At 42.6% G+C, this 21,764-nt stretch overlaps 1 pseudogene; it reads left to right on the top strand.

The window, feature by feature from the left end:
• The first annotated feature begins 15,944 nt into the window (after window positions 1-15,944).
• On the top strand, window positions 15,945-17,066 carry LOC102469945 (squalene synthase pseudogene; annotated as a pseudogene).
• Window positions 17,067-21,764: the final 4,698 nt, after the last annotated feature.

Genomic DNA, 21,764 nt, shown 5'->3' with positions numbered 1-21,764 from the left:
GGAGGCCTGGCTCGCTCCCCACCGCTGAGGCGGACCGAGCGCCCAGCGCGGCGCGGCGGAGCCCAACGCTCGCCCCGAAACCCATTTGTTTGGCTAAAACGGCGTGACGTCACGCGCCGGCCCAATCGACGGTTGGCTGGGGGAGGGGCCCGAAACCAGGAGTCGCAGCGCCCCCTGCTGGGTACTGCGGGCGGGTAGAGAGAAAGTGAAATGAGGGAACCGGGTGAAGCGTCTGCGGGCCCCCAAGTGGTGGAGAGGTGTGAGGCCCCAAACCCCTTGGAGGGAAAGAAATCAAACCTCCGGAAAAGCAAGGAGGTAGTACACCAAGGAAGATTTCAGAACACAGATGCCTTCGGGGGATGGGGGCGGGGGGGTGGAGCTGAAGCTGCCGGTGCATCTACTAGATATGATGCTAGTCCTGGGACCCTGTCTTGGTTTTGGGACTGAGGCTGGGCTTCATAGTTCTGATTTTTTTTAAGAATTTTATTTATTTATTTTTTAAATTTCCTACAGGGTGGCTGCACTCACCGGAGAGGGAAGTGAGAAAGGAAGCTGCTAGGTCCGGGACTTGAGCCACTGGTGGCCATGTGGTAGTCCAGCGCCCTAAACACACCACCTGCTGGCTCCCACAGCTTTGATTTGTAAAATGAAGGAGCTGAAAGCGTCCCTTCCTCTTTGCATGCAAGTCGTGGCAGGAATATTTATCAGAAAATAGAAACTTACAGATCTTCCGTCTTAAACTCTTAAAAGTTTGTAGAAGTTTAAGAGATTGTTCATAATTAATATAGAGGGGCTGGCAAGTGGCATGGTGGTTAAAGACGCTTGGACTCCCACATGGCCAACCACAGTTCAAGTCTTAGACCTGGTGGCTTGCTTTCTCACTTCCTCTCTCTCTCTCTGTCTCTCTCTGATCAAACTGAAAAATAATAATGATATTAATAATAAAGTTAAATAAAATAATTCTTTTAAAAAATTAATATAGAAAAGATTTGAAAATACTTTATTAGTGGGCCAGTGAGGTCCTTTTAAAATTATTGTTTTCCTGGCACGAAGAGCTTTACTAGGGAAAGCCCAATAATAATTGGAAGTCTCAATCCTCTCGCGGTCAACCATGCCATCATCGACTAGACTCATTGAATTCTCACTCACCTCTTACTATTGTTTTATTAATTTTAATAAAGTAAAAATTTGCAGAAAAAAGTATTTTCATTGTTTAAATAATTTTGACCACTTTGGGCAATAAAGAAAAATCATCCACCCGAACTCAACCACTCTTAGCACTTGGTGTACAGATGGGTCCCATTCTGCTAAACTCGTTGGCAAATTGAAAATACTGTAGATTGGGACCAGCAATTGGCATAATGGCTATGTCACTGTACTCCGGTTTAGTTAACCACGGTTCGAGTCAAGTCCTGGACCCAGTAGCTTAAACTCACGCTGGGCACGTGTGCGTGCATGCCCAAGATCCTGAGAGGAGAATGGAGGAGAAGGGATTGTGGCAGTCATCCCTCCTGGGGGGTGATTTCTCGCTTTCTGTCTATCTGTCTTTCTGGCAAGCGCACGCACCCTATGGCAAAAACCTCTCCAAAAAAAAAAAAGGGAAAGAAAATACTGTAAGTCTAAAATCCATTTAATACTCCAATAAGCCCATCTAAAGTTTAAAAAAAAAAATCGTGAAGTCGAATCATCATATGTCATACCATCTGTATTTTCTTTTAAACCTTTTGCGCCACGCATATTTATTTTACAATATTGTCGTCATAATATGCCCATAATCTCAGATCCTGTTTCTACACTCTTAAGAGCTTTTCTCATGTATCTACATAAGCTATATAACCATTTGCATAGAATTACCTTAAGTGGGCACACAACATTCACTGCATTCATTCACTAATGGACATTTCCTTCTCTTTTTACCATTACATGAAAATCGTAGGACATATTCGCGAACGTGGATTTTTAAAGAATGATAACCGAAATGGAATTAATAGCTGAAAGAGATCAATACTTTTATAGGTAGTAATACAAACTGCCAAATGATTTTTTTTTAAGTCATAGCAAATTATACTTAAAACAGCAATTTTGGCTTTAGCCAGCTGTTAAAGAAGTTTTGCTCAACTATAAAACTACTCTTGGCCCAGCCATGGTAGCACAGCCAGCAGGGCACCACTGGATGATCCTGGAGCCATGTGGAAAGGTCTAAGATTTTTGAATCCAGGCTGACCTGAACACGCTGGCCACGCACATGAATGGTGATCCTGGCTTGCTGAAAGAGTTGGGGTAGACTGCAGCATGACAAGATCCTGTAAGGGATTTATGCCTCTCTTTTTCTCTCTCTTATTAAAATCTTTTTTAAAAACTACTTTTGAGTCATCCCATAGCCTATGGTTAAGGGAGCCAGGTCCCACATGGCTAACCATGGTTCAAGTCCAAGTTTCAGCTCCTGGTGAACCTGCCCAGTATTCTGACAGGATGGAGAAGAGAAGGGATTGCAATGTGACTATACCCCACTGTGTAGGTAAACACCCCCATTGTGGGGGTTGTTTCTGTGTCTCTTGCTCGTTCTCCCCATTTCTCTCTCATTTGCACATGCACCCTCTGGCAAAGGTTCTGACTACAGGTGGCCCTGTGAAATCGGGCACCCAATGCATAGCACATAACTACTGTGCTACAGGGCCAGCCCTCCACCAAAGAGGCTTGCCATTGATATTGCTTAAGTGTTTAGTGAATAATTATAATCACGTTAGTGACCTGCAGTTTTCTCATAACGGTACGTGAATACGATCTCCATTTTTATTTATTTATTTTTTTGGAGAGGTTTTTTTCACTATAGGGCGCGTGCATTTGCCAGACAGAGAGAGAGACATAGAGACAGAAAGCAAGAAATCACCCCCCAGGGGGGATGGTCACGCCACAATCCCTTCTCCTCCATTTTCCTCTCGGGATCTTGGGCATGCACGCACACGCGCCCAGCATGAGTTTTAAGCCACCAGGTTCGGGACGCGAACTGCAGTCGACTACATGGGAGTCCAGTGACATAGCCATTACGCTAACTGCTGGTTCCCCGATCTCCACTTTATAATGACTTTACTGCAGTTTTTAATATCTGACATTTATTGCATTTAAAATGCATGACCCAAGGCTGCCTGTGTAGTTCTGTAGTTAAGCTCTGTGCAAAGAAACTCAGATCCTATGGAGCCAGCTTGGGTTCAAATCCCAGTCACAGTAGCAACATGCCAGGCATGCACATGAGTGCCCAGGGTCCTATTTAAAGAAGAAAGATTGTATCATGATCAAGCCTTGGGCACTCTCTCTGTTTCAGATGCACTTTATCATGAATTTAAAAAAAAAGGTTAAAATGTATGATCTAGACATTATACTAAGTACTTTACATATATGGCTTCATTTAATGAGAAAAACACCTCTTTGAGGTAAGTACTGTTGTTACTACAGATGAGGAAACTGAGACTTGAAGAATTAAGCCATTTACTTAAGTTACCAGGGGATACATACATTCAACAAAGAGGCAGAGAGAGAGGGAGAAAGTATCCCCTAGTGGGACTGACCGGAAGACTTAAGCTACTTAACCAAGGTTGCACGGATAGTATAGAGCTAAACGTGGCAAGAGCGTTCTCACTCTGTCTCGGTGTTATTACTGGGAGTCTCAGATGACACAGACACTGAGACTGAAAGCGCAGCACAGATACCGCTGAACTGAAATGATGGTTTCCACATAGATAGCACATCTTCATTATTTTATTTGGAAGATTTTTACTATAGGGCTCCCTGGAGAGACAGAGACAGGAAGCAAGAAATCAACCCTTCCCCGCCCACATACACCCCACTCTCCCCGCGTATAGCCATGTCACAATCCCTTCTCCATTCTCCTCTTGGGATCTGGGGCATGCATGCACACGCACCTGGTGTGAGTTCCAAACCACCAGATCCAGGATTCAAACCACGGTCGACCACGTGGGAGTCCAACACCTTAACCACTATGCCACCTGCTGGCTCCCATCTTCATTATTATTAAAGTCCAGTCAGAGCCCATGTGGTCTAGTGCTGTACTTCTTTCTACCTGTGGCTAAGGATTATATTTTTAATATCTAATACATTTTGAACTCATTATTTTGTAAAGTATAATAAAACTAATAAAAGCACTATGAAAAAGAAGACAAACTAAAAACTCAAACTATTATTGAAATTGGCAGATATAGAATTACTCTATCAAATTGCCAGTAAATTAATTCTCTAAACTCTTATTCTCATACCCTTCCCTTGATTCTGTGCCTCCCTATGTGTGATGGGAATGATCCCTGAGAAATGAAGTCAGCAGAGCCACCACAGCACATCAGGCTAAGGTCCTAAAATGGCCCAAAGGAGCACCCAGGTGGGTGACAGGGGCATAGTGAGGCCATGGGACTAATAGGAGCTGAAAGAGGAATAAGATGAATGTGGCCTGAGGTGGCATGTCAGCAGAAAAGGTTTCAAAGAGCCATATGTATATATTAGGTCATCAGAAAAGCACAGACATAGTTTTCTATGCAAAAATGTGTCATAACTTTTCCGAAGACCCAATAGTATATAACTTTGGTTATTCCACCAGCAATTAGAACTCAGTTGTCTTAAGCCAGGAAACATTTAATTAAATAAAAACTCAGTGCAATGGGCTTATTTTATGCAGACTTGTTTTCCTTTCTGCTCTGCGATCAGGACAAAAGCCAAGAACTTGGGACCAGCAAATGGCATAATAGTTATGTCTCTGGACTCCCACGTAGCCAACCACAGTTTGAGTCTCGGACCTGCTGTCTTAAAACCTATGCCAGGTGCGTGTGCATGCATGCCCCAAATCCCAGATGGAGAATGGAGGAGGAGGGATTTCAGCATGGCCATCCTCCCTGGGGTGGGGGTGGGGGGTGATTTCTTGTCTTCTGTCTCTCTGTCTCTGGTGAGTGCATGCGCCCTATGGCAAAAATCTCTCTCTAAAAAACAAAAAACAAACAAATAAAACTAAGAACTTTTAACTCACTCCTACCTCCAAAGGAAAAACACCCACCAACTCACCTTCTTCCCCACCCGAAGATCTTCATCCTTCCACAGTCCCTGCCACTGAGAAGGAAAACCAAGGGACAGATTCTATCAGACTTTGCATCTAGGACTATCTTTTCTGCAGAACCTAGGACACTGGGTGTGACAATGCCTTTACCTAAGGGAGGACTGTTTTATTGCGGAGATCAGAGAAGTAAAAGTGCTTTCAAATGTTAAACTTTACAAAGGTAAGGCATGCAGTCAGCTATGCCTAGAATACAGTCACAGGAAGTACAGTCACTGGTGCATGCCTGGAACACTGGCCTATGCCCAGGTTTATGCACGTATGAAGCACAATGGCGTCAGTTGGGGGACTGGGCAGGGGGCCCTCAGCCATCAGAGTGTAAACGTTATTCACAATAAAGAGAACCTAAAGAGAAAAAGAAAGAGCGAGGCAGCAAACTATTAGCAGATACAGTCACTTCTCAAAATTGGTAGAATGTGAAGGACATGAAATGAAAAGTACTAAAACCAGAAAAATACCAGAAAATCAGAGTTCTTGCCCTTTTTAGAGTTTGTGCCCTATAAAATCTGATACAAGTTAAAAACTAAGCTTTTCTAGCTTTAGATTTTTTTTTTTTAAATGGGAAATTGAGAAGAAGAGAAGGAGGGAGAGGGGTGGCTATTTTTGACAAGGCCTTGCCACTGTGATCCTCTGCTGCCACCTCCCAGACTGCACGCACCACCGCACCCGCCTGTTCAGGTTGGTCCAGGATCCGAACTTGGACCTTCAGTGTGGCCCCAGACTCACACAGCAATGCTCTACCACTTGCATTGCTGTGGCTGGGCTTATATATAACTTTTTTATTTATTTATTTATTTTTAGGTTTTTGCATACGGCATATACACTTGCCAAATAGGGACACAGAGAGAGGGAAAGTGAAAAGTCCCCCCTTTTCCCGGGTGGATGGCCACACTGCAATCCCTTCTCCTCCATTCTCTCGGGATTTGGGGCATGCACACACAATCATGATTCGCAAGCTGTGAGTCTGGGACTAGAATTGTGATCAGCCATATGGGAATCCAGCACCTTAACCACCATACCACCTGCTGGTCTCCTTACACATGATTTTGAAAATAATTTTAATTTCTTTAAAAAGTCACTCAAGCCAGCTTGCCTTAAGGTGATCTCTCATAAAGGGGAGAAAAGAACATGTAGCACAATGGTGACAGCCTCCTCCAGTTTGCCTTGACAAAGCCAACCAAGGACATAGCTTCTCTTATCCCATAATGATGACCTCTGAAGATGCCATGGTTGTCCTTTTGACCTTTCGACATTCAAAAGATGGTTTCTACACCTCTGACACAAAAAGCCACAGAAAATTCCATGCATGTCCCACTTTTATGAGAGGAAGAGGGGAGGGCAATGGAGAGAGACAGAGATGGATGGTTTTGACAGGATCTTGCGGTGTCACAATTCTCCTCTCGTAGCCTCCTGAACTGCTAGGACTACAGGCACGCAGCCATGCCCAGTGTGTTCAGGCTGGCCTACAGCAGAGCCCTCAACTCTCATGTGGCCTCCACTCTGCCAAGAGGTAGTGCTCTCTGTGCACCATCGCGGCTGGGCCTCCCACTTCTGATGACATTCATTCGTCTGCTACAGATTCTTTTTGTTTTGTTTAAGAGTTTTTGTTTGTTTGGTTTTTATTGTTATAGGGCACATGCACTTGCCAGAGAAACAGAGAGAAAGTGAGAAATAACCACCCAGGAGAGATGGCAATCCCTTCTCCATTCGCCTCTCAGGATTTTGGGCATGCATGCACAGCCTGCCCTTCCGCCCCCAGCCCCCCCAATGTGAATTTCAAGCCACCAGGTCCAGGACTTGAACCTCAGTTAGCCGTGCGAGAGTCCAGGGATATAACCATTACTCCATGGGGTTAATCCTTGGGCAGATTCTATATCAGGCCCACAATGGTCTTCAAGTTCCTCAATGTCTGACCTTTTACTAGAGTTCTAGGCATACTCAACAGTCTGCATTCCCGACATTCCCATCATTCAACTTTTGTATGTAGTTGGGCCAGCCAGCAGTCTGGCGGTGAAGTCAGCTGAATCCCAAACAGCCGACAGCATGATTTCAGTCATGGCCCAGAGGCTTGAAAAACACACCAGGCACTTGTGTATGTGTGCCCAAAATCTCAAAGGAGGGAGAGATGGAGAAGGGATTGTGGCATGATCATCTCCCTATGGTGGGGGAGTACCGGGGGTGCTTTCTTGCTTTCTCTCTGTCACTCTCCAGCAACTGCATGCACCCTCTAGCAAATTTTTTTTTAAGCTTTTTGGTTTTTGGTTTTGTTTTTTTGGTCATTTAGTGAACTCAAGTGCAGTAACCCAAAGCCACCGAAAGCATTCTGTTAGCTCCTCTATCAAGCCAGGCAATCTCTGCTCCACATCAGCCTTTGGGCCTACTCATCATCCCTCAGCCTGGAAGGTTCCTCCCTCCTCTGTGCACCTGGTTAGCCCTAAAACTACCTTAGGTGTGGGTTATAGCTCTCTTAGAGCCCTGGAGATGCCAGAATTTATATTTAGGAGGAACATTGGATGGTGGGGGGAGCTAGGCTGGTGAATTTAAAGTACATTTTCTTAGCAACTACAGTTTTTACTTAGATTTTACTTTCATTTGGAGTAGCATGAGGGGGCGGCTAAAACTTCAAGTCAGAATTTTTCCCTAGCCATTTTATCGAGTTTCCTCAAGACTATTCTTCACAAAACTGTTTAACTCCTTCATAACACTAATGACACTGATTTTTATTATAACTCTGAAAACAGCTTCGACAAGATGCAGACGGAGTTTTATTCATCACTGTATTCCACTTCTTAACCTAGTGCTTGACACTTAGAAGGCACTCACTAAATACCTTCTTAGGTTGAATGATTTGTTTTTAAGTACTAGAAAGATTTTTTTTCTGCAAGGACAGCTGTTATCTATATTAAAAATACTTTAATCTCAGGACCAGCAGGTGGCATGGTGGTGAAGGCGCTGGACATTCCCACATGGCCAACCATGGTTCAAGTCCTGGATCTGGCGGCTTGCTTTCTCACTTTCTCTCTTCCTCTGTGTCTCTCTCTGGTTAAAATAAAATAAGTAAATGAATAAATAAAATTAAAAATAAATAATTCTTTAAAAAATACTTTAATCTCTGTAGTTATGAAAGATGAAAACAGTTTTTAATAGGAAGACTAAAAAAAAATCGAGGGATCTTCTTGCTCTTATAAGAATATTTCCTGAGGCCAACAGATTGCATAATGGTGACCTCACTGGACTCCCACATAGTCAACCACGGTTAGAGTTCCAAACCTGGCAGCTTAAAATTCACACCGAGGAGCATGGTGGTACCCTCCCTATGGAAAAAAAAAAAAAAAAAAAAACAACTCATGCTGGGTGAGAACAGCAGACGGCATAATGGCCATGGACTCCCACGTTGTGGATCGCAGTTTGAGTCCTGAACCTGGTGGCTTAAAACTCACACTGGCACGTGTGGATATGTGCCCAAGATTCTGAGGAGAATGGAAGAGATGGATTGTGACATGATCATCCCCCGCAGGGGGTTATTTCTTGCTTTCTGTCTCTCTCTATCTCTCTGGTGAGCACACACACCCTCTACAAAAGTCTCTCAAAACAAAAACAAACAAACAAACAAACTCACATTGGGCACATGTGCATGCATGCCCAAAATCCCAAAAAGAGAATAGAGAAAGGATTGTGATGTAGCCATCCCCCTGGGGCTGGGGGTGATTTCTTGCTTTCTGTCTGTCTCTCTGTCTCTCTCATGAAAACATGTGCCCTATAGCAAAAATCTCTCTAAAAATAAATACAAATCTTTCCTAGTACTGGTTGTGGTTAGGGTGCTGGATGCCCACATGGTGGAGTGCATGGTTTGATTACCAGACCCGGTGGTTTGAAAATCTTACCAGGTGTGTGCTTGTGCATGCCCCAAATCCTGAGAGGAAACTAGAGGAGAGAGAAATGTGGTGTGGTCATTCCCCCTGGGGGGGTCATTTCTCACTTTCGAGTCCTGGACCTGGTAGCTTGCTTTTTTGCTTTCCCTCTCTCTCTCTGGTCAAATTAAAAGGTGATAATAATAAATAAAATTAAATAACTAATCCTTAATTTAAAAACAATCTTTCCTAGAGGGGTTCTTCTCCAGGAGATGTTCTCTCCACAGTCAGGGAGTAAGACTAAAAGAGATGATTTAGATAAGGCCACAGACCTTGAAGCCTGAAATTACTCATGAAAACATCTAGTCTAAAGCCAAAAATGTTGGAGTTTTGTTCTTTCTTTTTTTAGGTTTTGCTATAAGGCATGTGCATTTGCCAGAGAGAGACACAGAAAGAGAAAGAGAGAGAAAATGAGAAATCACCCCCCAGGGGGAATGACCACACCACATTTTCCTCTCCTTCAGTTTCGTCTCAGGATTTTAGGCATGCACAAACACACACCTGGTGTGATTTTCAAGCTACTGGGTCTAGGAATCAAACTGTGCACTCTGCCATACGGGAATCCAGTGTCTTAGCCTCCATGCAATCTACTGGTCTGAGGTTAGGGTTTCTTAAAGGATCAGGAGACCTAAGAGCTGTGCAAAAGGAATAAAAGCCAAAATAGCAATGTTGCCTTAAGAAATAAAGGAGTGGGGGAGTTATGAAATGAGGATGTAGGTTTATATATCCCACTAATGATTACAGCACAGAAGAAGCTAAAACCAGCAGCATTCCATGTCTAAAAATATAACAGGCAAAAAGAAAGAAGTTCAACGCACACACACATAGAACCACAAGTTCTTCAATTATTCATCCTACTCTCAGGATAAAATGGAAACTCTTTACTCTGGCCCGTCCTAATCAGACATGTCCCCTTTCTCAGCCTCTCTCCATTCTCCCTCCCTCTCAACTGAAATGTCCTCTCCTAGGAAATTCTTCCCTAACTATCCACTTCTATCCAATTAGTACCTCAGCCTTGTCACTTTCCTGCCCATGTCTGGCACATAATAGGTTTCCAATAAATATCTGTTGAGTTAATAAAGATGTTCACACTTTTCCTTACCAAAAGGTTTAATTTCGGACACAAATGTTAATCTCCAACGGATGACTAATAAAAAGTAACAAGAGTAGAAAGTCTCATACATTAGAAATAGGATCTCCAACAACAAAAATATTATCCTCCCCACGACAAAGAATTTGGTCCTCTATAACAAAGAATTTTGCCCTAAATATCAATAGCACCAAGCATGAGGAACCCTGCTCTAAGATAATCAGTGTGGTCTCGATCTCCTTGTTAGTGATTGGCTCGGCATGTGTGTGTGATGCAGTGCTAGCCAATAAGATGCAATGAGGGGCTAGCAAGTGGTGCGGTGGCTTAGGGGTGCTGGACTCCCACATGGCTGACCATGTTTCAAGTCCTGGACCTGGTGACTTGATTTTTCACTTTCCATCTCTCTTGCTCTCTCTTTCACTCTGTCCCTCTCTGGTCAAATTAAAAATAATTAATTAATTTAATTTAATTAAGTAATTCTTTACAAAACAAAAAGATGCAATGAGAAGTCTGCTGAGGAGTCAGCAAAAGTAGCGGAAGTTCGTACCGGGCAGGAGGTGAGTGATCTGTAGCTTGGGAGAAAATGCCTCGTGTAAATGCAAAGCAGCTCAAACTGGAAGATAGCTTGAGCTGCAGGGAGACGTCTTGCAGAAGAGTTATGCAGCTGGGGAGGTAATAACTGACAAGGCAAAAAAAGAGTAGAAACGTTGATTACCCATTGGCCAAGGTGGCTTTGGTTGTATTTTTCTTGATGATAAGAATTCTTCAAAATCGGTGGGCAGGGGGCCAGCAGTTAGCGTAATGGCTATGTCGCTGGACTCCCACGTAGTCGACCGCAGTTCGAGCCCCGGACCCGGTGGTTTAAACTCAAGCCAGGCACGTGTGTGTGCATGCCCAAGATCCCAAGAGGTGAATGGAGAAGGGATTGCGGCCTGGCCATCCCCCCTGGGGGGGGATTTCTCGCTTTCTGTCTCTCTGTCTCTCTCTGTCTGTCTGGCGAGCACACACACCCTATAGCAAAAACCTCTCAAAAAAAAAAAAAATCGGTGAGCAGTGATGCACCCTGTGTTGTAAAAATGAAGAGAAAGAAGGAAATTGAAGAAAGCACAGAATCAGGACCAGCAGTTAGCGTAATTGCTATATCGCTGGACTCCCATATAGTCGACCACGGTTCGAGTCTCTGACCTGGTGGCTTAAACTCACGTCGGGTGCGTGTGCATGCACCAAGATCCTGAAAGGAGAATGGAGGAGAAGGGATTGCAGTGTGGCCATCCCCCTGGGGGGTGATTTCTCGCTTTCTGTCTCTCTGTCCTCTCTGTCTTTCTGGCAAGCACACATGCCCTATAGCAAAAAATAAATAAATAAATAAAGCACAGAATCTAGTGTTGAAGATATGGAATGTTCAGACTCACAGAGGAGGCCACACAGACCCATTCAAGAACCAGAAAGGGAGTCCAGAAGTAAATCAAATGTCGTCAACCAATTTTTCTTATTTTCCTTTCATTGGACATTTGTATTGTGTTTTATTTTTGTGAGTCTTGTGCAATGGGAACAGTAATTAAATATCTAAATCTTTGGAAAACAAACTTTAAAAAAAATACTTTGTACAATTTATTAAAGGCTAATGTATGAAATTCCCATATCTTCAAGTTATACTCTTTAAGCTTTCTCAAGCTCTATGTGTTTGAGGCTTGGGAGTATGTGTAAGAAAAATTGTTACAGATGATGTGCACTCTTCTAATCACTGTGTGTTTCCTGGAATGGATAAGAATGTCTGTCCAAGTCCTCACTTTCAAGGAAATAGAAAACTTACCAAAAAAAGTCTCTTTTTGCTTGATAACAACAACAAAAAAGAAGTCTGCTGAGATACTTCTAGTAAAGGCATTTCCTATCCTTAAAAAGAGACATTCATTTTCTGTATTATGTATTAACTTCCTAAATAAAATATTTACAGGAAAGAAACACACTAAAAGAATCAGTCTCTTACTGTAGCTAAATACCATTGTGTCTGCAATGTGATGTCTGGAACTGTGGCTGCCATTTGGGGACCTTGAGAGAAATAAAGAAGTGAATGATAAAACAAGGGCCAGAAGGTGACATGGTGTTAAAGTGCTGGACTCCTACATGGCCGATCATGGTTCAGGTCCTGGACCTGGCAGCTTGAAAATCATGCCAGACATGTGTGTGTGTGTGTGTGTGTCCAATATCAGGGAGAAGAAGGGGCTGAGGTGTGGCCATCCCCTGGAGGATGATTTCTCGCTTTCTTTCTCTCTGTTTCTGTTGCTGGCAAGCACACACACCCTATGGCCAAGACCTAAAAAGGAAGAAAAAAGAAAAAAAGATGATAAAACAAAAGGATAGACATAATCTACATCCTTAATGACATCATTGACCCTCTGACTTAACTAATCCTTGAGACTTCTTGTTACATGAGACAATAAATTCCATCACTATGTTATTCATAACACTTTAAGAAATTTGTAGCAGGAAATGCCCTTATATACATTTTATATCTTTATTTTATTTGAGATATTGAATAGAAAATAGGATGTTGGGGAAAAAACACTACTAATCTACTCTTTGGGGGTAATTGTCTATCAATATTATAATTTTTGCTTTGTTGTGCTTCTAGAATAAATTAATGAAACTAGTAGTTAATAAAATAAGTGTGTGGGGGGATATTTGTTAATATATAAGATTTTTTATTTATTTATATTTTTATTTATTTTTTTTTGAGAGGTTTTCGTGCGCTTGCCAGACAGAGAGAGACATAGAGACAGAAAGCGAGAAATCACCCCCCAGGGAGGATGGTCACACCGCAATCCCTTCTCCTCCATTCTCCTCCTGGGATCTTGGGCACGCACGCACACGTGCCCAGTGTGAATTTTAAGCCACCGGGTCTGGGAGGCGAACCATGGTCGACTACGTGGGAGTCCAGTGACATAGCCATTACGCTAACTGCTGGTTCCCAATTTTGTTCCGCAAATAAATGAGTAGGAATTCATGTGACATTTCAAAATCTTTAAGAAAATGGTATTTTCTAGTAATTGAAATTTAATTTAGCCTGCACCATTAGCCTGAGACCAACCAGCCTGCCCTTATTCTTTTTAAGCTTGCGTACAGTTATTTCACAGACACCTGCTAGCAAAGGAAGAGCTGCCTAGCTAAAATAACCTAGTTACATCAGCTTGCTAAAATGGTTCAGGGATATATTTTGCTCAGTACTGAGATATTTGAAAAAGCCTGCAACTTATTCTGCAGGTTTAGGGTTTGCTGACATTTTCCTACCAGGCACAACGATGATTTTAATGCCAAGTCTTGCTTTGAAATACCAAAGACACTTGTCAAAAAGTACAGAGCGCAGAAATCAGCATTTTCTTACAAAAAAAAAAAAATCATGTGTTCTGTTAATATTGGGCTAGAACAACTACAGTTGGCCTTCAGATGTTTTTCTTGGAAAGATTTATGGTGGTTCGGCTTTTGGATGCACCATGGGCACGGTCATACCACTTTGTTATGGTTTACTGTTACCAAAACAAAATCCCATTCATCTTTTGCCACATCTCACTCCTTGCCCCTTCCTAAGACTGCTAAACTATATGTATTTTTCTGTGCCTTCAACAAGACACAATCTGAACAGTAAAATGCATGTGTACTGTTAAAGAAAACTGAGCCTGCTTTGCCCTTTCTTTGATGCCCTGCTCCTCATCAAAGCCAAGATATGCCTTCAGAGTAGTCTAATAATGATCTTATAAAATCACTGAGGGTGTGGCGTCTGATTGCTCCTTATTATTATTATTGTTGTTGTTGTTATTTTAATTTGCTAAAGGGCAAATTAGAGAGGGAGAGAGAGAATGAGAAAGCAACCCCAGGGGAATGGCCATACTGCAAACTCTTCTCCACCACCCTCTTCTTGCGATTTTGAGCATATACACGTGTCCAGCATGATTTTCAAGTTACCAGGTCCAGGATGCTTAGTCGGCCATGTGGGATCCAGCTGCCTTAACCACCATGCCACCAGCTGGCCCTTGCTCCCCCTTATTCAGTTACTCTGGTTTGTCTGTGAGCTGATACTGATTTACCCCAGCATGTTCTCATCCACCTGTGATTTTGCTTCCCTTGTGATTTCTTCTCTGACTATCTTAACAAGTTAGTCATTCCCAAGATCTATGATCTCATGCATTTCGTTTCCACTTATGCTATTTCATATAAAACACAGTTAAGTTTATTTTTTCCATGCATGAGTGAGAAATAGAGACAGGCACCCTCAACAGGGTCCTTATTCCATGAGCGACTCCCACCTTAGCCAGCCTGGATCATAGTCATGCGCCCACATCCAGCATGCACAGGGAGGCCGCAGGACATGGACTGGGACCTTGCCATGTGGCCCAGCATCACAACACTGATTGCCACCACTGTGCAACTGTCTGGCCTTCATATAGAACATTTCAGTGCAATTTATGTATACAGCTACCCCCTCCCTCTACTCTTTATGGACATATGTTACAGATTGGTTAAAACACTGAGTAGATGAGATGAATGATTGATAAGAAACTTAATTTACAACATCAGACTATTCAGAGGTAAAATAAACACCTTTTTCATTAAGTGCAATAATATTTAAATTGCCATAGTTACTAATTTTACATCAATGAAACAAATTTAAAGAGTATCACCCCCTCCAAAGGCCATAACCTTATAATCCTGCCCTGAACAGTTAATAGTCTTTATACCAGAATGTTGCTAGAGTGACTGTTGGTCTTTACAAAGGCTTATGCTTCTCATGGTGCCTATTCATTTATTTATTTACTTTTTATTTTTTCTTTTTAGTGGTTTTTGCTTTAGGGCATATGTGCTCACTAGAGAGAGAGAGAGAGACAGAGGCAGTGAGAGTGAAAGTGAAAAATCACCCCTCAGGGGAGGGAGCCATACTGCAATCCCTTCTCCTCCATTCCCCCAAAATTTGGGACACACATATGTGCCCAGTGTGAGTTTCAAGCCACTGGGTCCAGGCCTCGAACCATGGTCAGCCATGTGAGAGTCCAGCAACGTGACTGCTATGTCATCTGTTAGCCCCTCACCATGAGGCCTTTTTAAATTAAGTTTCTTTCTTTCATGAGACAGAGACCTTGACAAGTCTCCCTACACAGTAGTTCTTTCCCCAACCTCCCAGCCAGCCAGGATCACAGGCATGTGCAGGCACACCTAGCACGTTCAGTTCCCAGGATCCGAACCCGAGCTTTTTGCAGTCCACGGTAGCCCTCTATTGCCTGCACCATCACACCTGATTCCTTGGGTGCCTTTCCAAAGGTAAAATCACTTACATTCAACTCTTCAAAGAGTTGAATGCAGAATGTTAACTGACTGAACTCTATTATCATGGATAGGACTATAATTTGCAGATCATTGTCAAAGATAAATTGTGAGGGCCAGCAAACAGTATATTCATGCTGGGAAAACTTATTTTGCAAGCTGTAATGATACATAGTGATTGAGTGTATTAAAAAAAATTAAAAACACAGTAAAAACAAAAAAAGAGACCAAAAGATAAACAATATGAGTCTTTTAAAAATTAAATTTCGGTGCCAGCAGGTGGCTTGGTGGTTAAGATGTTGGATCCCATATGGTGAACTGAGCTGCTTGAGTCCCAGAACCTGAGACTTGAAAGTCGCACAGGGGCCCACCTCTGTGCCCGCCTGGCCCATGGCGCATCCTTAGTCTGATCCTCTGCAGACTGCCAGCTGTTGCAAGCCAGAGGTACCTGATGGGTACTCCCCTAGGCTGACAACCTGCCCTCCAGGACAGAGTCTGTGAAGTACTTGGGGCACCTATGGACCAGGACTCACTCAGCAGCAGCCTGAAAACTTGCTTCAAGTATCTGAATCAGATCAGTCTCGGTTTCGCAGCTGTTATCCAGGCCCTTGATGGGGAAATTCTCCATGCAGGATGCATATTTCATCTGGTCCTCCGAGCTCTGAACACTCCGGAAGATGATAAAACCATCAGCATGGGGAAAAAAAGGTCCCACTGTTACACAGCTTTCATGGTTTCCTTTACAAACCTGACTGGAGGTTAATGGAGAGCAAGGAGAAGGATCAAGTGCTGGAAGACTCTCCAGCTAAATATTTCCCTCAAGTTTAGAAACCTGGCTGAGGAATATCGAACGATGATTGCTGACGCTGGCCAGAAAAAGGGAATGGGGATGACAGAGTTTCTGGATAAGCACGTGACCTCAGAACAAGAGTGGGACAAGTACTGCCACTATGTTGCTGGGCTGCTGGGAACTGGCTGTTCCCATCGGTTCTTGATCTCAGAGTTTAAAGACCCCTTAGCTGGTGAAGGCTTAGAGTGAGCCATCTCTATGGGCTTGTTTCTGTAAAAAATGAACATCATGAAGACCAATGAGAACAAAGAGAGTTTTGACCTCAAGGGATTTGGAACGTGTACATTAAGAAGCTGGAGGATTTCGCTAAGCCAGAGAATAATGACTTAGCTGTGCAGTGCTGCATTACCTGGTAACCAGCACCCTGCACCACATCCCAGCTGTCCTCACCTATGTTTCAAGACTGAGAAACCAGAGCATATTTACTGCTGCGCTGTCCCACGGGTAATGGTGATTGCTACTTTGGCTGCCTGTCATAATAATCAGCAAGTGTTTAAAGGGTTGGTGAATATTCAGTGAGGGCAAGCAGTAACCCTAATGATGGGTGCCACCAATATGCCTGCGGCCAAAGCTACTAACTATCAGTACAAGGAAGAGGTTTACCATAGACCTGTCTTCTAGTAAAACCAGGTAGATCATCTCCCCTATCAGGACACAGAATCTTCCCAGCTGTCAGGTAAACTTGCCCATTTACCTGCCATTTGTCATGCTCTTCCCTGCCCTGAGGGGCAGCATGTGAGCACCATATCCCAGGTCACAGAGGACTTTGTTCAAACCAGAAAACACTGATTTGGAATTTGTCACCATGACATGAATTTACCTTTCCTTCAAGGATGGATATTGTCTTCTCTTTATTGTTTTCTTCTCCTTTAGTCCCTTAAAGAACTCTATGACACATGGGAACCAGCAGTTAGTGTAATGGCTATGTCGCTGGACTCCCACGTAGTCGACCGCAGTTCACGTCCCAGACCTGGTGGCTTAAAACTCACGCCAGGCGCGTGTGCGTGCGTGCCCAAGATCCTGAGAGGAGAATGGAGAAGGGATTGTGGCGTGACCATCCCCCCTGGGGGGTGATTTCTGGCTTTCTGTCTCTATGTCTCTGTCTGGCGAGTGCACGTGCCCTATAGCGAAAACCTCCCAAAAAAAAAAAAAAAAGAACTCTGTGACACAGACCTTTAGAAATGGCAATGCAGTAGAGAATTTAACAGTGAAGGGATTGCAGCATGGCCATCCCCGCAGGAGGTGATTTCTCACTTTCCCTCTTTGGTCTGGTGAAGGTAGGTTCCCTATTGGAAAAAAAAAAAAAAGAACTTTAAAAAATTGGGACCAGTAGATGGCATAATGGTCACTGGACTATCACATAGTTAACCACAGTTGGAGTCCTGAACCAGTGGCTTAAAATTCATGCCAGGTGTGTACGTATGTGCCCCAAATTCTTTTTTTTTTAATTATTTTTTTAAATTTTATTTATTCATTCATTTATTTTAATTTGACCAGAGAGAGAGATATAGAGAGAGAGAGAGGGAAAGTGAGAAAGCAAGCTACCAGGTCCAGGACTTGAACTGTGATCAGCCATGTGGGAGTGCCCAGCACCTTAACCCCCCTTGAGCTATCTGCCACCTGTGCTCAAAATTCTAAAAGGAGAATTGTGGAGGGCACTGCATATGGAAGCCATCTTGAGCTATCTGCCATCTTGAGCTATCCACCATCTTGGAAACCATTAGGTTTCACTTCCTCACTGAGCAAACCATTTCTCAGAATTGGAAGTGGTTGGAAGTGGTTGGGTTTCTAGGCAATGGGAGAGATCCACCCACATCAATGATTGGTTCATGCTGTTCTATCTCATTTGCATTTCGGGCAACCAATTGGTGCCCACCAACTGTATATAACTAGCCATTTTTCCTCAATAAAGGGAAGAAGAAGAAGACTTGATTAGCACCTTGTGTTGTGTGTGCATGTATTTGTCCCATCTCTCACTCCCTCCCCCAGGGAACTTGTTCAACTGTCCCGCAGGTTGGGACACGTGGCTCCCGAACAGGGAATCAAGGAGAAAAGATTGCAGGGTAGCCATCCCCCCAGGAGGTGACTTCTCACTTTCCATCTCTCTGTTTCTGTCTCTCCAGCAAGTGCACACGCCCTATAGTGAAAATTTGTCTTAAAAATTAAATTAAGGGCCAGCAGGTGGCTGGTATTGTGGCTAAAGCACTGGACTTCCACATGGCTGACTGTGGTTTGAGTCCCAGACCCAGTGGCTTGAAAATCAAATCAGGTGTATGTGCATGCGTGCCCAAGATCCCGAGAGGAGAATGGAGGAGAAGGGATTGCGGCGTGGCCATCCTCCCTGGAGGGTGATTTCTCACTTCCTGTCTCTATGTCTCTCTGTCTGTCTGGCAAGCGCACGTGCCCTATAGCGAAAACCTCTCCAAAAAATAATAGTAATTAAAACATTTAAGTCTAGAGGCTAGCAGGTGGCATAGTGTTTAAGGTGTTAGATTCCCTCATGGTCAAACTTGTAGTCCTGGACCTGGTGGCTTGAAAATCAAATCAGGTGTATGTGCTTCCATGCCCAAAAGCCCTGGAGGAGAATGGAAGAGAAAGGATTATGAAGTGGTCATCTCCTCTGGGAGGTGGGAGACAGGATTTCTCATTTTTCCACTCTCTTTGTCTCTCTCCATTGAGTGCACATGCCCTATAACAAAAACTAAAAATAAAAAATAAAATTATGTAATTTAATTTTAAATTTACATTTTAATGAGTCTGTGCTAAGGGTTGTTTTCTTATTTGCTATAAACGTGCAATTTAACATTCATCTAGGCAGCAATTAAACTTGACCATTTAAAATCTTATTCCACTCTTAGCTCCCACTCCCTCTTAATGCCTGTCATTCTCAAAGAACTGTCGATCAAATTTAAACCCAGGGCAAGACTGACAAGCACTTAATTATTATTTTTAAGAATTATTTCATTTAACTTTATTTATTTTTATTTATTGTTTAATTTGACCAGAGGGGGACAGAGCGAGAGAGAGGGAAAGTGAGAAAGTAAGTCACTAGATCCGGGAATCGAACCACAGGCAGCCATTTGGGAGTCTAGAGCTCTTAACCCCACACCACCTACTGGCCCCACACCTCATTATTTTCAATGCTGTTTTTGTTTTGTTTTGTTTAAGTTTATTTTTCCCGTGAGTGAGAGAGACATAAAGAGGGAGAGAGATGGGGAGACAGCACCTCCAACTGGATCTTGACACCATTATCCATTCCCAGCTTCAGCCAGTGCTGGATCATGGGCACGTGAGTGCCTGGCACACTTAGGAATGTTTCCTAACGTGAACCCAGAAGCTTTCCATGTGAATAATCCACACAGAACACTGAGTTTCTTTGTGTCACTGTACTATCACGCACACCTCCACCCCCATTTTAAAAGCTATTTTCAAATACTTAAGAAGGTGTCAATTATTTTCTCTGCGTTATTTGCACCTCTTTATTGGGGGAACACGGACAAAAAAAGTGGATATGGACAAAAAGGAACAAGTGTTTACATGGGAATATGTTCGTACAATGGCATAAGTGACAGTAATTAAAATGCATGGTCTAGATCTATATGCATCAGCATAGACCATTCTCAGGAAATGTCTGTTCAAAGTGATAAAAGCAAATTGCAGAATGGCGCACATTATATGTTACCATTCATACAAATCTTGAAGATACACAAACAAAACCACAATAATGCTAAGTATCTCTTATGGATAACTATGATTATAATAAAAGTATAAATATATGGGTAAATAAACCTAAAACAACTTCAGAATAATAGCAACCACTGAGGGAAAAAGGAGAAGGAAAGAACTGAAAGAATTCTCCACAAAGGAGGATACCAATTGGATGTAGAACATCTTGTTTAAGAAAGAAAATATCTGAGGGGCTGGCATGTGGCATGGTGGTTAAGGCACTGGACTCCCACATGGCCAACCATGGTTTGAGTCTCAAAACAAGTGGCTTGCTTTCTCACTCTCCCTTTCTTTCTTTCTCTGTCTCTTTCTGGTTGAATTGAATAATTAATTAATTAAATTAATAATGCTTTAAGGGGCTGGCAGGTGGCGTGGTAGTTAAGGGTGCTGGACTCCCACATGGTCAACTGCAGTCCGGGTCCTGGACCTAGCAGCTTGCTTTCTCACTTTCTCTCTCTTTCTCTCTCTCAGTTCCTCTCTGGTCAAACTGAAATAAAAGATAAATAGATAAATAAAGTTAAATAAAATAATTCTTAAAAGAAAAAAAGGAAAGAAAGAAAATGAAAGAAATATGGCTAGTTAACTATTAACATTTTTAAAAATGCATGGATGTTTGTAAAATTATTCTGCATTCTTTGTACCTCAGATATATATATATATATATATATATATATATATATATATATACACACAGCAACATAAAAAAACAATAACAATAATAAATAAAACTAAATAAATAATTCTTAAAAAAAGAATCACTCATTTAATTTTATTTATCATTATTACTTTTAACTTGATTAAAGAGAGACAGAGAGTGAGAAAGAGAAAGGTAAAAAAGAGAAAGGTGAGAAAGCAAGCCACCAGATCCAGGACTCAAGCCACAGTAGGCCATGTAGGAGTCCAGTGCCTCAGCATCATGCCACCTGCCAAGCCCCTCAGATAAATTTTTTTTTTTTTTTTTTTGGAGAGGTTTTCGCTATAGGGCGCATGCGCTCGCCAGACAGACAGAGAGAGACAGAGAGACAGAAAGCGAGAAATCACCCCCCAGGGGGGATGGCCACGCTGCAATCCCTTCTCCTCCATTCTCTTCTCGGGATCCAGGGCATGCATGCACACGTGCCCGGCGTGAGTTTTAAGCAACCAGGTCCAGGACGCGAACAGCGGTCGACTACGTGGGAGTCCAGCGACATAGCCATTACGCTAACTGCTGGTTCCCCAGATAAATTTTTTTAATGTAACAAGTAAATGCAAAATTTTCATTCAAAAAAGTTAGGAAATGTTCTGATGTGAAGAATACCCCTGAGAAGAAAACCAACAAGCTTATTTATTGCCTATTGGTAAAATTCACATGAAGCACAAAGATTTAATCTTATCCTTATTATCTCCTCTTATCCCAAAACACTTGTGAATAAGACACTAGCAGCCAAACATGTAAAAAAGCCTTCCATTATTAAATCAATAACTTTTTGTTAAGTGGAAGGAACAAAGCTGAGTTTTCTGTCTCTACTTACTATGACATAACTGCTCTTTTTTCCCACTAAGAAGATGATGACAAAATCCAGGCATTTATAAGCCAGCTAGAATTTTAACTCTAGGGGCAAATGCTTTTATAACTCTGTGACGAGCATGCACAAAAGTGGTGATGAGACAGACTATGTAAGTTCTCTTGCTCCTAAATCGTCCTTCCTTTCTAGTTGATTCCATGCCCTCCAAAATGGGAGGAAAGGCACCAATTAACACAATAAAGGAGAGACTTGAGAG

This window comes from Tupaia chinensis, unplaced genomic scaffold (genome assembly GCF_000334495.1).
Source record: "Tupaia chinensis unplaced genomic scaffold, TupChi_1.0 Scaffold000688_1, whole genome shotgun sequence".
Classification (NCBI taxonomy): Eukaryota; Metazoa; Chordata; class Mammalia; order Scandentia; family Tupaiidae; genus Tupaia; species Tupaia belangeri.
Note: the sequence above shows the minus strand (reverse complement) of the source record. Positions and strands in the feature narration are given on the sequence as shown.